The sequence below is a fragment of the Mastigoproctus giganteus genome, chromosome 2 (genome assembly GCF_048544385.1).
Source record: "Mastigoproctus giganteus isolate SK-2022 chromosome 2, ASM4854438v1, whole genome shotgun sequence".
NCBI classification, from domain to species: Eukaryota; Metazoa; Arthropoda; class Arachnida; order Uropygi; family Thelyphonidae; genus Mastigoproctus; species Mastigoproctus giganteus.
Genome location: NC_143576.1, coordinates 88,980,034 through 88,994,434, shown reverse-complemented (window position 1 = coordinate 88,994,434; position 14,401 = coordinate 88,980,034). Strand labels below are relative to the sequence as shown.

Below are 14,401 nucleotides of genomic sequence, written 5' to 3'. Positions count from 1 at the left end.
CTTGTGTAATGCAAAACCATGTTATATGGGACTAAGAACCAGTACAAAAAGGAAGGGGGGTTACGGTTGTTGTTTGGTTTTTAGGAGCATTAGCAACTAAGGCCATATTGCTCCGGGATATGCGGCGGTCATTCCCTGACCTTTCCGCATCCGGTGGTGATGGGCTTGTATCCCGATCTAATCAAGAAGCGTGTGCTACGCACTGCTGCTCCTTCCCACCTGGCTATGGAGGTGCCGGGGGGTACGTTCCAAAAGCTAACAAAAATACGGCATTTTTTTATTTAATTATCGGAAACTTAATTTTTATAGTAGTAATAACTTAATATTTGAACTATTATTTTTATAATAATAGTAACTTAAATAGTACACTGGTGTGCAAAATTTAAGGACCAGTCAGGTTTTCACCTGAAGCTTCTCATAGGAGTGGCTTGGATATGGGAAAAGCATAACAAAGGAACCTAATGATGTACAGAAATAACAACAGAAACAAAACAGTACAGAGGGACTTTATTCAAAAATGGCAACATAACACTGGCTGCCATGATACAGATGCATCACTGCCAAAGATGGAACAAGAGGAAGAGATGGTCCTCAGTAGGAGACATGGCCACCCCTAATGTCAATGCAGGCTTTGCACCACCTGTCCATACTTAGAACAATGTTGTTGACAAGTTCGTACAGTAACATTGCCCATTCCTCTGTCAGCACCATCTTCAGCTTGTGAACGTGCCACCAGGCATCTCCCCAGAGTGTCCCATATGTGTTCGATAGGATTTAGATCGGTGGAACAGGCAGGTTAGTCCCATCTCTTCCATCATGCAGTATGACTGATGACTTTTGAGGTTATGATGAACATCATGGTGAGATCCAATCTTCCTTACATTACGAGGGTACAGCTCTAAAACAGTGTTCACAGGGCGGCTGCTAGTACACCAGACCAAACCTATTGGCAAATCTTTAGGAGACTTCTGGATCAGCTAGTGTATAATCTTGCTACCTCTACTTTGCCAGATAGTGACTGGAGGGAGTCCGAGTAGCGTGTATGCAGGAGCCATTGTCGAGACCACGTTATGTTAAGGATCTGGGTATATTCTTACCATGTGTATGCCATATATAAAATTTCATACAGCATGTCCCCCCTCACCTTTTCTTACTATTGAATATACCACGAATTGTCAAACTAATAGAGTAAGCTTATCTGCGAAAAGACCTAAACCTCCCAAACACTTCCTAGTTCATTTCACAAATATACGTGGTCTCAATTCTAATCTCAACGACGTCCATTTCCACTTGCAGTCTGCCAAACCCCATGTAATTTTTCTGATAGAATCTGTTATTGGTTGATTCAACTACTGCTCATCTCAGTTGCCCAAATTATTCACTGTATGATTCCTTTGACCTCAAAGGTGGTACTTGTGCTTATATCCGTTCCAACATTCCCTGTCAGAGACTTGGTAATTTGGAATCTCCTCTTTTCGATCTTCTCTGGTTTAAAATCTCTCTACCTCATTCTGTCAAATTCATCTGTTGTCTCTACCCATTCTCCCAACTCCACTAATCACTTGGAACTCTTTGACTTTCTCTCTTTGCAACTTGACTTTCTCCAATCCTACTTTCCTAACAGTGAGGTAATTTTCCTTGATGATTTTTAATGTTCACAACTCCAGCTGGCTTCCATTTTCTAGTCACACAGACCCAGCTGGTTGAGATGCTGAAGCTTTTGCAATTACTAATGACCTCGCACAGATTGTTCATTTACTTACAAGGATACCGGAAAATCCTAACCATGCAGCCAACATGCTTGATCTTTTTCTCACAGTCGAAGTGAGTGGTCCTTTAGGCACCTAAGATCACAACTTTGTGATTGTCTCTTCTCCAATGGAGCCTTTATCTCATGGCTATTCCCAACCTCATATTGTTTGGCATTACAAGAATGCAAAATGGGATAGCCTGCGAGATTTCTTTTCCTTGGTTGGATTACTGTTTCAAAACTTCTGATGTCAACGTTTGCTCAGATCGTCAGTGAAATTATTCTTGTAGGAAGCGAATCCTTTATTCTACTCTCCACTTTAAAATCTCGTCCTTTATCTAAACTTTGGTTTTCCAATAAATGTGCTAAGGCTGTTCACAAGAGAAGAACGTTGCCCATCTTAATTGGCTTGTTTCCAATTCTTCAGTTTCATTTTCTGCCTACACAAAAGCTCGCAACAATCGTAAAGCAGTTATTAATCAGTCCAAACTAGATTTTGAACAGACTAAGGGTAGAAAACTTGCTTCCTGCCCTAATGGTAGCCGAGCATTCTGGTCTCTTGCCAAAGCTATTGGCCGCAAATTTGCCCATCTCTGCTCCCACCTCTGCCAAAACCAGATGATTCTGTTGTCACTTCAGCCAAGGATAAAGCTGACCTGCTAGCATCCCATTTTTCTTGCAACTCATATATTAATGATCTTGGTAAAACACCTCCCACCATTCCCAACACACTCCATTCAATGCCTCCTGTGGTCTTCTGTCAAAAGGAAGTCAGAAGGATTTTGACAAATATTGATGCAAAGAAAAGTCCTGATGTAATTTCTCCACTTTTTCTCAAAAGCTGTGCTCCTGTTCTTTGACACCTTTTTTCACTTTCTTATTCCAAAGGTGGTTTTCCTTCTGCTTGGAAATTTGCTCATATCCAGCCAGTTCCTAAAAAGGGTGACAATTCATCCCATCCAATTATCGTCCTATTGCAATTACTTCTACTCTTTCTAAAGTAATGGAGAAATCAATTAACCGCCAACTCTTAAACTACCTAGAAACCTTCCATCTTATCAATGATCACCAGTATGGATTCCATCAGTGTCAATCACTGGTGACATTCTGGCTTATATTACCCATTTATGGACAAATTCAATGGAAAAGTTTGGTGAAACACAAGCAGTTGCCTTTGACATCTCAAAGGCTTTCAATCATGTTTGGCATAAAGGTCTTCTAAACAAGCTTCCATCTTATGGTTATCCAGTTTTCTCTCTGATCGCTCACTGAGGGTGAAGGTAGATGGCTCTCTGTCTTCTAATTTCTCCACTAATCCTGGTGTCCCCCAAGGTTCAGTTCTTTCCCCCACTCTTTTCCTCTTGTATATTAATGACCTTCTTCCATTGACTGGAAATCCTATCCATAGTTTTGCCGATTATAGAACATTACATTCCACTTTCCATTTTGAGAAACCTTAATCTGGCCAATCAGCTTCAACTTCTAAAATATCTGCTACCAATTCCTTAAATGCTGATCTCCAGGTAATTCTCCAGTGGGGCAAAGACAACTTAGTTGATTTCAATCCTTCTAAAACTCAGTGTTGTCTTATATTTCACAAAAAGGATTCTTCTGCTGTTATGCTTATGTTTGGTGACACTCCAGTTTCTAGGGAAAATGATAATATCTCTTTTGGGGATTACCTTAACTTCTAATCTCTCTTGGCACAAGCACATTACAAATATTGCTTCCTCTGAATCTAAAAAACTTGGTTTTCTCTTTCAGTCTTCGTGTTACTTTTCTTTCAAACAGCTGTTCACCCTGTACAAATCGCAAATCCGCCCTACCACGGAATATTGTTCCCACATCTGGGGCGGCGCGCCCAAAACCTCTCTCAGGCTTCTAGATTCCATTCAGAAGAGGGCAGTTAGGTTAATTAATGACTCCTCTCTAACAGAGTCTCTGCACTCACTGTCTCATAGAGGTACTGTTTCTGCTGCGTTTTCTGCGTTTTCTACAGATACTTCCATGGGCACTGTTCTTCTGAATTGGCTTCTATAATTCCCATCTCTCTTTCAAAACAATCCAAACAAGTGCTGCCACCAGCCAACATCCATTTACTCTCCAACTTCAAACTCACAGAACCAATTTTTCATCTTCCTCGTTTATTCATTCAACTGCCATTTTCTGGAACAACCTTCCTTCATACGTATTTCCTGAAAATTACAGTCTACAGAAGTTCAAGTCTAATGTCAACAAATATCTTCTTTCATCTTCTCAACCTCCAACCCAAGCACGGTACTAAGTACTATAGGTTCTAATACCTCTCGTGTTTGGTGTGTTCATAAAAAAAAAAAAAAAGTCAACCCATATGAACAATGTCCTCACTTTCCAAAAGCATATCACAGCTGCAGTGCGATGGGGTGTGGCATTATCATCCATAAGCACGAACTCGGGGCCAATGGCACCTCGGAACAGATGCACATGGGGAAGGATTACCTCAGTACAGTAGCATGCACCTGTTACAGTACCACCTTCCGGTATCTGGAGTTGTGTACGTCCATCCAAGATAACGCCTCCCCAGACGAGAATACCTTGGCCACCATATCGATCCCTTTCAGTGATATCATGTGCCAACCTCTCACCAGATTAGCTGACATCCAGAATTGCTGCTGAGACTGAATCTATTCTCATCCGTAAAGATTTTGTAGTTGTAACCTTTAGAAATAGTGTTGGTCCTTAAGTTTTGCACACTACTGTGGCGCCTCCGTGGGCAGGAGCAGCAGTGCATAGCACATGCTTTTTGATTAGACCGGGGTTCAAGTCCGTGACCACCAAAATACAGAGGATGCGGAAAGGTCAGGGAATGACCGCCACATATCCCCAGAGCAATATGGCCTTAGTTGCTAATGCTCCTAAAAACCAAATAACAACAACACCCCACTGTAATAACTGAACAAACGTCTTACCTTACAAACTGTGATACTTATATGTCAGATAATGTACGTTCATTGAATTTTCTTCCTTTTCATCGCTGTTAAGTGTAATCTCTTCTGCAGTATCTAGATTTTGTGTGTCTTCTGCTCTCTTTAAAAGTCACAATTATTTTTTATGGTCTCAAACAAGCACTCAACCTCCAACCCAAGCACAGTACTAAGTACTATAGGTTCTAATACCTCTCGTGTTTGGGGTTTATATAAAAAAAACACAAGTTCAATAGCACAGAACATAACCTAGGGATCTCCCAACAAAACATAGTGGACTCCGAATGATACATGAAAATTGGAAGAATATTTTCCAGTTAGCAAAATAAAAATAAATTTACGCTTACATACATAACTTAATTAATATGTACATACTAATTGATATTTATGTTCACTGACTTTTTTTGGTTGTTGTAAAATTTAAAACAGTAAAAATGATGAGCAATTAATAACAAGGAACACAGCACGCACAAGTCACAACAAACACAATATGGAGTAAAGAGTTTCTGAAAATTTATTTATGTTTTTTTATATGATTGAATATTTCATGGAAGGGGAAACATATTTCACCATAATAAAGTGAAAACCCACAGAATTACAGCTATCAGTACTATAGCAAATTCAAGAAGATTGAGTTTACTATCCATTTATAATTGATTACACTAACAGAAAAGACCAATAAACCAGAAACTGCAAATTGTTTTTATTATTTTATGGTAGTGACCTCCAGAAATGTGCTTTTGAAAAATATCACAAAGGCGATAACAACCAGCGGGGATTCACAAAAAAGGAATGGAAGTGTTGAAATTTACATCTAACATAATAGCCGGGTTTCCCCAGCAAAAAATACCATATTATGCAAGATTTCCAGCAATTCTCGAATCGTGTTAGAGCAAAACCTTGTTGTAGAAGTACCATGTTGTGTGAGGATTTCCGCAATTTATCAATTGTGTTAGAGCGAAACCATGTTATATGGTGGTTGCCTGTATTATCAAATACCCAATAACTGTGAACACCCTCCAGAACCTAAAAAAGCTGCAATGTATCATGACTGACTAGTTGAATTTTTAATGGTGCATGGGCAAATTGATGCCAGTGCAGAAATAAAATACATAAAGTGGAGTAATCTATTATTGAATGTCATAATTTATTAAATTACGGCATTCAATAAAGGCATGCTTTAAGTTGTTTTTGGTTTTTAGGAGCATTAGCAACTAAGGCCATATTGCTCCAGGATATGCGGTGGTCATTCCTTAACCTTTCCGCATCCTCCGTATTTGGTGGTGACGGGCTCGAACCCCGGTCTAATCAAGAAGCGTGTGCTACGCACTGCTGCTCCTTCCCACCTGGCTACGGAGGCGCCTCATGCATGCTTTAAGGTTACAATAGTGTCACACTGCATGCACAATGTTAGATGAAGGTGTCCCATGCTGAGCTCAGCTAAAACAACTTCCTCTTTATGATTTCTGTACAGACTAATCTGCCATTGTTTGAATACAGATTTAATTTGTATAATTTGTTTGAAATCTGTCCATGCCACGAATGTTGCCAATGGTGTACTAGTTTCTTTCATATTACTTGCCAGTAAACTTATAGGGGACTAACAGGCAAGAGATATTTGGGGTAACTGTGGTGTCTGCCACATCATTTCCCCTGATCCCAGTGTGGCTGGAGATCCAGAAAAGCAAATATATCAAAATTGGATTATAAAAGATGATGTAGCTGCTGATGAACCTGGGAGAGAACCAGATGAAGATTATTCCTTATAGCTGATAATGTTGTTGTTTAGAGATTTTTGATGCAAAAGCTACTTTGGTTATAATGTGCCTGTTATTTTGCTATCAGCACGTTGAGGTTTATATTAGATGTGATTTGTGAGATTCACTAATTTAAGAAAAGTAAAAATTTCATTATTGTTTGAATTATTACCTAAAGCTGTCTACAAAGTTAGAGGGCCTTGCGACAGTACCTGTGATTGAAGAATTGTCAAGCATTATGATAATATGGACATTCTATAACAAAATGCTTTACTGTCAATTGAGAATGACATCTGTGACACTGGGGAGGATCATCTTTCATCAGGAGAAAACTGTGTGTGTTAGGTATTGTATGTACACCCAATATGTAGCCTGGCAAGGATGACTTCTTGATGTCCGTTTTAGTGAAGACTTGATTTCTATTGTTTGGGCTCTTGTTTTATTTGATATAATGTATGTTTGGTTTTTCCAGATTTTAATCCATTCAGTTTTACTGGTTTTTCTAATTACATGGATGTACTTATTATGTGGTTAGTTTGTTAGTTATTTGGATTTTTAGGAGCATTAGCAACTAAGGCCATATTGCTCTGGGAATATGCGGTGGTCATTCCCTGACCTTTCCGCATCCTCCGTATTTGGTGGTGACGGGCTCGAACCCCCGGTTTAATCAAGAAGTGTGTGCTACGCACTGCTGCTTCTTCTCACCTGGCTACGGAGGCACCCCTCATTATGTGGTACCTGGTGGTTTATCAGAAAGGGTTTTGTGCAGCTTGGTCAGCTTGCTCATTTCTGAATTTCCACAATGTACTGGAAGCCAGCAGAATCTAACTAGTTAGTGTTTATCACTAAGACAAGATAACTAGGAGAATATTTTTCTTACGTGTGGTTGAGAGGAGTGATCCTATCAATGCAAGGTATATATATATATATATGACACTTAAAAGAGTAAGTTAAGATGGTACTTTTTGAAAGGTGATATGCATCAATGTGCTTTAAAGCTAGCAGTATGTCAACCAGTTGAGCAGTATATATACTGCATTCTAGTAGGAGAGACTGCAAAATTGTATCATTTGGTGGGACTATTGCAGGTCATACATGTTTTTCTGCTTCAGAGCCTTCAGTGTATAGATGCGCATAGTTAGAGTGTTCATTAAGTATACAGAATGTAACTGATATGTTGTTTTGAGATATTCTTACATTGTGTGAGATGAGTGGCACAGTTGGGTTGGTTGGCTGTTTGGATATTTTTTGGTTCAAAACCAACTTTGGTCACATTATGTCTAACTATTGTTTTATGAAAAATAACGTTGCTTATTCATGATTTATAACTGGCTGAAATGTCCTATTACTTTTAAAAAGTAAATACATTTTCAATGTTAGAATTATCACGTATGATTTGTGATATAGTTGAGAAGATGGAAGCCTGTTTGCCACATGGTGCTGTGGATATTCTATAAGGAAATGTTTCACAGTGATTTACAATAGCAGTGGAGACGTTCTGGGGGATTTTGTTTCATGAGTAGGTACAAGTGTGTGAGATGATTATGTCCAATGCACAACCTTGTTAGAATGGCATTCATGCCGATTATTATGGAGACTTGACTTCCATGGCTGAAGTTCCTGTTTTGAAGTTTATTATTTGGTTGATTTTGACAGATTTGGGACCACTGAGTGTTGAAAGTTGTAATCAGAATGTGGAACTTTATCAAGTAGTAGATTTGTATTTGTAGGATCCTTTGTTGCTTGATCAGTACATTCATTTCCATCAATGCCAGCTTGTCCTGGAACCCAGAAGAAATTTTCTTGCCTTTTGTTCTTTTTTAGCTTTGTTAGATGAGCATGAATCTGGTGAAGTACAGGATTAGATAGTGTGTGTGCTTTTGTTGAAGAGCACATATTACACTTAATGAGTCTGTGTATATGAGGTGTTTCAGAAGAGAAGTTTCAATGTATTTCAAGACTATTAGTATGCCAAATAATTCAGTGGAACAGCTACTGCAGTCATTTGGGAGTTAACTGTAAGGTGACAGTGTGTGGAAGGACCACTGCAGCACCCACTTGGATATCTGTTTTAGAGCCATTTATATATATATGAAAATATTCAGAGAACTGTGTCAAGAAGGCTCATGTATCTGCATTACGTTGATGAGTGCCAGATTGCTTTTTTCCCACTGTTGGAAAAAAGTGTCACAATTAGAAGTGAAAGTGTGTCAAGGTAGATTTGTTTTACATCATCATATATGTTGTTAAAGCTTAGATTCCATTTTGAAATTAGGTCTTGTAGTCTTATTCCAGCTGGTTTATTTATTATGGGTTTGTTTCTGTAAAGGTTCTCCCAATGTGGACTGAAAAGATATTGCCAAATAGGTTAGGAAGACTTATTTTGATGGCAGAGTTTAACAGCAGCATTTGTTTCCAGAAATATAGCAGAAGGCCTCTGCACATAAGCTTTGTACAGGTGATGTTCTATATGCACCTAGAACAATTTGTAAGGCACCATGATGTATGGAGTTAAGCCATTTAACAATGCTTGGTCTACGTAAGCTGTAGACGGCTCCATATTCTAGCCTTCATCTGATTAAGGCACGGTACAAATGAAGCAACATGTCCCAATCAGCTCCCCACACTGTTGCAGAAAGAATATTTAATTTTTTAAGCCAGGTTGTTCGGAGGTCGTTTGATATGTTCCAAGAAGTGAAGCTTTTTATCAAGGATCAGGTAAAGGAAATGTGTGCTATTTGCTAGAGGTATAAGCTGATTTTCTGGTCTTATTACTGGATCTGGGTGCATTTTTCTCTTTCTACAATAATGTATGGCTGTTGTTTTTTTTTTTATTGTGATATTCTGTACCAATTGGTTTTTTTGTTCAAAATTCTATTTTTTTAAAATTGCATCTTGTAGTTGCCTTTCAGTCACACTCTTGTTTGGTGAATAACACCTGCATAGAATTTATTTTGCTTGCAAACAAAGGAGCACCGTGAATTCAGCCCCAAGGAACTCCTTATTCTTGAATATATGGTTTTGACAGACTGTTTTTGTATTTTATTTAGAAGGTTCTGTCTGTGATCATTCAGAATGCTACATTACCAGGCAATGTCAAAAGGCTTTTATATATTAAGATTGATCATAATCAGATGCTTATTCCTCAGAAAAGCATTGCTAATATTTTTCTCTGGTTTTATTATGGGGTCCAGCAATGATCTATTTTTACTAAAGGCATACTGATTTATGTTTAGTACATTATGGTTTTCCAAGAACCAGGTTAGTTGATTATTCACCATTTTCTCCAGGATTTTCCCAAGGCAACTTGTTAGGGTCTGTCTGTCAATATGTGGGGTTCATACGATCTTTCCCAGGTTTGGGGGAAGTTATGGATTTCTGAAAGGTTGGTATATATGCTATACTGCTGATGCATTTGCAATTTCCTCAAAATCAGTGATATACTGTATAATATAAATATAGCATTTAAAGATTTCTGATATTTATTCCAAGTTATTAGTAGAGTTGGAACTGAAAGATATTTACCATTAACATGACTATCCATATTTTTGTTGAAACATATCCATGATTCCTTTCTATTCTTACGCCAAATGTATCTGGCTTTAGCTCTGGCTTTTTAAAAATAAGAAGGGTGGAGATGGGATACTTTCAGAAGAGATTTCAAACCTTATTCTCCTCTCCTTTGGCAATACTGCATTCATTGTTCCACCAAGTGGTAGCATGTTTATATAATATTTTCCTGTAGATAAATGGATATGTTTCAACACTGGTGTTAAGGAGTGAAAGATTTGGCTCATCCAATAATTTCAATCAACTTTCCTCATTTGTCTTGATGGTGAGATCCCCACAGGGGATGGCATTCATTCATATCTCCCATGATACAGACTGGGGGTGGTAGCTGAGTCACTAACTCTTCAAGATCTGCATGTTCATATGGAGGAAAGCAAAAAGTGAGACCAGTATAAATGTAGACTGGATTGAGACTTGTACTGCAACTGATTGCAAAGATGTTTGCAGGTGAATGTGTTTCCATGGGATTCTGAAGTCAATTAAAATAGCCACTCCATTATGTGCTCCACTGATGGAAATTGGGATTGTCTATATGTACTGTAATGATTCACTGCTATGTTTACTTGTGGAGTTAACTTTGTTTCTTGAAGGCAGACACCTAACAGATTATATTTATCAGTCAAGTCACTGACGTCGTCTATGGTACTATAGAAACTTTGACGGCTTCACTGTATTATTGTATGCATTATGTTGGTTTTGTATCTATCTTTTTGCAAAAGGTGGTCTGCTTGTATTGTTCAGGCTTTTTCTTTTCTTTTTTTTGGGGAAAAAATGGACGACTGTAAATCTCATCCTCAGTGTGTATTTCTAAGATTCGTTCATCCAAGACTTCTATTTCATCTGTATCCATATGGTCATAGACAGAAGGAATGTCTCTTGTTTCTATATCTTTAGCATTTGTGGTTGGCTTTGAAGTAGGAGATATGTCTGGCAGAATTGTAACTGATGTGTTCATGGCTTAACTGGAAGTTGTTGGGTTTGTTGGTGCATCAGAAACTGTGGCTATAATGCACTGATTTCTGACTAGCATAGCTTTCTTGTTTGTTTTGATTCTGATAAAAGTTCAAACAAGATGATATTTATAAATCGATTTTAGGAAAACAAAAACATCATCCATATCCTGACGATCTAGAACATTCTATAGTGTTAATTGGTTGCAATTTTTTAAATGTGAGGAGAAAGCAGTTTTTCGTTCTCTTAGATATAGTGGGCATGAACAGCTACTGCATTGGGGGCATCTTCCTTTCTTAATAGGTAACTGTAAGTGAGGTATGTGACCAATGCACAGTCGCGCTAGCAGTTTCTTCTTTTCTATTTCCTCTCAGAATGCCACTGTTTGGGTTCTCTCTTTATTCCAAAAAGTTTATTATTTGTTTCTTTTTCCCACATATGTTTTCACTGTTCTTTAGAGGTCTGCTGTACAATCGATTTATAGTCAATGTAAGGTATCCTGAAATTTCGTAAGATCGGATTTGAAGCACTTTTGGCAGCTAAATCTGCCTGTTCATTTCCTGAGATTCCACAGTGTCCAGGAATCCAACAAAAAATTATGCAGTGACCATGTGCATGGATTTCCAGATTTTCTGTACCAGAGGATGACTTCTGGAGCATTTACACTGCACACAATTCACAGCACTTAATGAATCGGTATATATGATGGATTGAGTATATGAGTCTTCTTTTATGTTCTCCAGGACTAATAGGATACCATATGATTGAGGTGTATAAGGCCTTGAATGGGTTGAGCAAGCTGATTGCTGATGGGATTTTCCCCCTTCCTCAGATTAAGAACCTGAGGGGGCACAGTTTCAAATTGAGGAAAGATAGTTGTAGAACAGATGTGCAGAAATTTGAATTTAGTTGATTGGTGGAACAGACTTCCATCTTTTGTTGTGGAAGTTGATAGCCTAAATAAATTTAAGGCTGAGCTGAACAGGCATTTGGAATGAATGGAGGGGTTTTTTTTTTTTTTGGCTGATGCTGCATAAGCTTGCTTTCTTGCACCTTATGTCACTACTAATGCTAATATAACTCAGCAGTATAAGTACTACATTCTGAGGAGCAGCTGATTGGCAATGATAGCATCCATCAGGACTACAGCTGTACCAACTTTACTGGCAGCCTTGGCTCCATCTGTATAAAGCTGTACGTAACTTCTAAACTGAGTGCAGTAATTGTCTAATGTTTATATTTGGAAGATTATTCTTCCTCCATTTCTGAAAATATCTGTCAATATGTATCACGGGTATTTGCCATGGTTGGATTTCCATGCTACTATCCTGCAGTATGTTATCCATGTTGAGTCCCCAGCTGGTGTTTAGAGTTTGAAGTCTAATGCTAGATGGTTTGTTGAGACATGGTTTAGTTTGATAGAGGTTTTCCCATTTTGGTCTGAAGAGATATTGCCATATGGGGTGATGTCAAAGGCTGCTGATTTTAGTGGGATAATTTAGGAGAAGAATTTGTCATTGAAGGTGTAGCAACGGTTCATGGGCTTCTATATATAGACTTAAAATTGGAGATGTACAAAAGGCCCCCAGTGCAACTCATATGATGTGTTGTGCACTATGATGAATGGGATCGAGCCATTTCAGTACACTTGGCCTAGCAGAGGCATATGCAGGAGATGCATAGTCTAAGTGGGGTCTAATTAATGAGCATAAATGTAGCAACATGTAACGATCTGCACCCCATGACATAGAGGAGTTACTCTGAGAATATTTAGTTTCATAAGATAGCTGATACGAATATATTTTATATGTTCTAGGAAGTTTAGTTTTTTATCAAGTATTATACCAATTGTTTGTTGTTTGTTAGCGCATCGGCTTCTGTGGCCATAATGCACAAATCGAGTACTGTGCTGAAATGTAATGCAACGAGAATCTAACTGAAGGTCTGGATCAGAATGTAATGTATATTTATAACAGAAGTGTACTGCAGTTGTTTTTGATTTAGAAATTTTGTAACCATTGTTTTTGGCCCAAGAAACTATTCTATTAATGGTGCCTTGTAGTTGTCTTTCAATAAGTTGCATATTTTGAGAATGACATGAGATGGCAAGTTCGTCAGCATACAGGTATACACTTGGTTAGTTATAGAATCAATCCTGATGGCAAAAAGTGTGGTGCGCAGCACTGAGCCCTGGGAACATCCTCTTCTTGTACACATGTTCCAGAAAGTGATGAATGGAATCGGACTTGGAAGGATCTGTTAGATAGAAAGTTCTGAATAAATTTCGGGAGATGACCCTGAAGAATCCCATATTGCCAAGTTGTATAAAATGCTTTTTCGATGTCAACGCATTTCATTCATTTCCTTTTCTTAGAAAGGCGTTCTGAATATTTGCTTCCGTTTTGATAATGAGATCAAGCGTCAATCTACTTCTCCAAAAACAATACTGGCTTGGACTCAGAATGTTTTGAGTCTCCAAGAACCATATTAGTTGGGCATTAACTATTTTTTCCAATGTTTTTCCCAAGAAACTGTTTAGGGAGATAGGCCAGTAGGTTGTTGGATCCATGTGGTCTTTTCCTGGTTTCAGGAAGGATAGCACATAAGAATGGCACCAACTAGTGGGGTAATATTCCTCAAAGAAAATTCTATTATAAAGTCATAAGAGAGCACTTAACGATCTTTCACTTAAATGGGAAATCATTGTGTAATAAATTCCATCAGAACCCAGAGTACTGTTCTTCACTTGTGTGAGTGCATTGAGCAATTCAGTCATGGTCAATGGCAGATTGTATGAATGTTGGAGAGTGGTATTGAAATTTAGTTTATACTTTTATGTCCTGGATTTTAGAGACAAGGCTGGTTCATATGTGGAAATAGCTGAGTGTGTTTCAAAAGATGAGCCAAATGCATTAGCAATTATCACATGTTCAGAAATTTCCTTCCCTTTCAGAAATAAAATAGGAGAAGTTGCGAGTATTTGCCATTCATTTGTTTGATTTTTTTTTTTTTTTTTTTTTTCAGACTGTAGCAGTATCTGTGGATCTGTTTATGGTGGCAGCATAATGCACTCATGCTTCTTTTTTACTCATTAGTCTTACATGACGAGCCTTAGCCCTTGCTCTCTTAAACTGTAGGAAGCTGTCTGTGGTTGGGTTTTTCCGAAACTGATTCCAGTATTTATTCCTTTCTCTTTTAGCAATGCTACATGCTTCATTCCACCACATTTTTGGATGGAGTAGGATTTTAAATGATGATTTTGGGATACCAGATTCAGCTGCTATCATTATTTGTTGTGTAATATAGCTCACTGCAGAATCAATCTTGTCAGTTGCAGTGATTGAGGAATCTAAATGAGCTATTTCTTGATATTTAGTCCAGTTGGCCTTGTCAAATTTCCAAATTGTTCT

General features: G+C 38.2%; 1 protein-coding gene across 1 annotated transcript in view; it reads right to left on the bottom strand.

Moving 5' to 3' along the window:
- The window catches only part of LOC150089401 (tyrosine-protein kinase Fer-like), a 171,056-nt gene that overhangs the window by 891 nt on the left and 155,764 nt on the right, over positions 1-14,401 (bottom strand). The gene's annotated exons all lie outside the window — the stretch shown is intronic.